This window comes from Mirounga leonina, unplaced genomic scaffold, assembly GCF_011800145.1.
Source record: "Mirounga leonina isolate KUSES-001 unplaced genomic scaffold, KU_Mleo_1.0 Mir_114, whole genome shotgun sequence".
In the NCBI taxonomy this organism is placed as follows: domain Eukaryota; kingdom Metazoa; phylum Chordata; class Mammalia; order Carnivora; family Phocidae; genus Mirounga; species Mirounga leonina.
Genome location: NW_023270265.1, coordinates 7,184,798 through 7,188,433, shown reverse-complemented (window position 1 = coordinate 7,188,433; position 3,636 = coordinate 7,184,798).

Here is a 3,636-nt window from a genome sequence, read left to right as displayed (position 1 = left end):
ATCAGAGATGCCCAAATATAGAAAGTGAGCTTCTCATTACTGCATACAGACGTTAAATAATCATTAGTCTGGGAGGTGATGGAAAGGATTACTACATTTAAATAGAAGTATAAGTACATTGTTTAAAAATGTTCAAATATAAATAATAGAACACAGAGTTAGATGATGATGATAGAAAGATAGAAAGATAGAACAGAGAGGAAGAGACAAAGGAGGGAGTTTATGTGAACTAAATTCTTGTTTTTCTTTTTTTTTTTTTAAAGATTTTTATTTATTTGACAGAGAGAGCACAAGCAGAGGGAGAGAGAGGGAGAAGCAGGCTCCCTGCTGAGCAAAGAGCCCGATATGGGACTTGATCCCAGGACCCTGGGATCATGACCCGGGCCGAAGGCAGCCGCTTAACCGACTGAGCCACCCAGGCATCCCAACTAAATTCTTGTTTTTCATACTATGAAGTCAATAAACTACCTAAAGTCAGTAAATCAAAAAACAGATCCATAAACATTTTATTCAGAGTTTCAGAGACTAAGGACTTCAATAAACAAAAACATAAATGATTAAAAGAGGTTGCCTTAGGGACATAAGTCAGAGGTAGGGAGGATTGGGCCAAGAAACTTGTTTTTCATCACACACAGGTATATAACTTGGGTTTTCTTTTTTTTAAGAATACAATGTAATATATTATTTTCATGTTGTTTTAAAAAATTCAAATCTACCTTCCTCATTAAACATATGAGGAAACCAAGGCCCTGAGAGTACAGGTGACTTTCCCTAGGTCATACCACCCGCAAGAGGAAGGACCAGGAATGGAGGCCACGTCTCATGACATCCCCTCCTCCGAGCTATATGGGACTGCTCCAAGCAACCCTAGAGTTCTTTCTCACCCTGCTTCTATGATTAACCATCCTTCCAAGCCACTATGCCTTTGCACCTGCTCTTTTCTTGGCTTGGGGTGGGCCTCCCAACTTCTTTCCCCGGCATGTGCCTGTTCATTTTTCATAACCCAGCTCCATGTCAGTTCCTTCGAGACTCTGACTCTTGTCCTCCTCCTATACTGCCCCTGCCTCTACTGTAATGTTTCTTTCTGGTACCACTGGACCATAAATATTTGGATACCCATCTGTCTGCCCATCTTACTGTCTCATTTGCTAGACCATGAATCCCTCAAGGCAGAGGTTTATGTCTGATTCAACACTGTACCACAGCTCCCACCCCAACGCCTGCCGCTGGGCATTCAAAAGTGTTTGGGGAATTTGTGATGGGCGGAGCACATGAGTTTCTGCCTCTAAGATTCTGGGCTGGTGGCCCAAGGCCCAAACCCTGGCCACAGGCCTCACAGCTGTGCAGAAGGCTCTCCATCAGGTTCAAACTCATCCCTAAGTGACTCCCCCACCCCCAAACTTCATATGCTGTCACCCTCCTGTTTTCTTGCTCTCCTCTCACATCTCAAGGTTTATCTGCAAATCTCAGCACTCTCAAAGGGCATGCTTTAAGAGCCAAGTGGAGCCTTCCATCTGGATTGAATTAAACCACTGACAGAGTTATGTCCCCAAGTCAGCAGGAGCTGGAGGAAGGCACTGGGGAAGGGACCAGACCTTTACTCCTTAGAGGAACTAACTCAGAAGAAAAATAATGTGTTGGTAAGAGCTGCCCGAAGGAGTGGGAAGAGGATATGGACAGATTGAGTAGCTCTTGCTGGGCATCTGTCCCCAGGCAGGGTCTTGGTGTCTCTGGGCCTCTGTTTTCTCACCTACATCATAGGGGAGGTGATGCATGCTCATGGTTGGGGGCGGGGGGAATCAGTGAGGAAAAGCACAAGGAGCTGTCTGGAACAGTGCTGGCTCAGAGTGGTGCTCAGTCTATGTGTGAGCTTTCCTTTCTCTCCAGTTCTTTTTCTATTTTTCTTTTTTTGTTGTTGTTTTTATTTTTATCACATTTATCCATGGACACAGTCAAAGAGGCAAATTGTTCTTTTGTTACAACAAAAACTAGTTTCTTACCCTGTCCTCATTGTTTATTTTTCTCCAGAAGCAACTACTTCCAACTCTTTTTAACAATTCTGCTTTGGTATTTAATATGGTAAATATGGTAAATATGGTAATATGGTAAATGTAATATGGTAAATATGGTATTTACTTCCATATTTCAAAATAATTTGCTTGTATTGATACTTTTTGAATGCACCTACTGAAGAACATCTTGGTTGCCGTTAGTTTGGGGCAATTATGAATACAGTTGCTATAAACATTCACGTGCAGGTTTTTGTGTGGGCAAAGGTTTTCAACTCATTTGGGTGAACACCAAGGAGCTGGATTGTATGGTAAGCTATGGTTAGCTTTGCAAGAAACTTCCAGACTGCATTCTGAAGTGGCTGTACCACTTTGCATTCCCACCAGCAATGAATGAGAGTTCCTGTTGCTCCACATGCTCACCAGCACTTGGTGTTGTCAGTGTTTTGGACTGCAGCCATTCTAATAAGTACGTAGTGGTGTCTCATTATTTTAATTTGTAATTCCTAATGATATATGATGTGGAGCAACCTTTCATATGTTTACTTGCCATCTGTATATCTTCTTTGAGAAAGAATCTGTTCAGATAGTTTGCCTATTTTTTAATTGGGTCGCTTGTTTCCTTATTGTTCAGTTTGAAGGGTTCTTTTTTTTTTTTAAAGATTTTTATTTATTTATTTGAGAGAGAGAGAATGAGAGACAGAGAGCATGAGAGGGGGGAGGGCCAGAGGGAGAAGCAGACTCCCTGCCGAGCAGGGAGCCTGATGCGGGACTCGATCCAGGGACTCCAGGATCATGACCTGAGCCGAAGGCAGTCGCTTAACCAACTGAGCCACCCAGGCGCTCCCAGTTTGAAGAGTTCTTTGTATATCTTAACTACAAGGCTCCACCACATCTGTGTTTTGCAAATACGTTCTCCTAGTCTTTGGCGTGTCTTTTTCATTCTCTTTACGTACTGAACTTTTGTTCTAATTATGTGTTTAATTTCTAAGGGCTAGTTTTTTTCCTCTGGATGCTCTTTCTTATGGTTCCTCTTTTCGCCTCAGGTATACAATAATCTCTCTCATCTCTCTGAAGATATTCATGACCATTTTTCGTATGTTTTCTCCCTACACAGCCTCTGCTTCTTCCAAGTTGCTTTTGTCTCTTAGTAGAGGCTTTCCTCAAAAGATAGGTGATTCTTGGCTGTCTTCTTGCCTGAGGAAGACCCCAACATCTGACTGGATGTTGTGCGTGCATGCGCGTGCGTGCGTGCGTGGGTGTATGCATGTGTGTGTCGAAGGGGTGCTTGGCGACTCTGGGCTTCTCTCCAGGCAATCAGGCTAGACGTTTTGTTAGGGAGTGCCTACGCAGTCCGTGCCTGGATCCTATATGCCTCACTGCTGGTGCTTCAAGATTAGAGCGGGGGAAGAAGACTGAAGGTTTCAACATTATCTCTTAAGTAAACTTATATTTAATCCCATTTTTAATACTCCCCACTCATCCGTGCCTGCTGTCTTCCTGTCTGGATATCCTCATTTTATCCTGTCCAGAAAATGAAGCCTCAGGCTTCTGCTGAGCTGAACAGACAGTCCCCAACCTGTGTAGCGAGGGAGGGAATGGCTCCAGGGGTTACACTTGTTCTTAG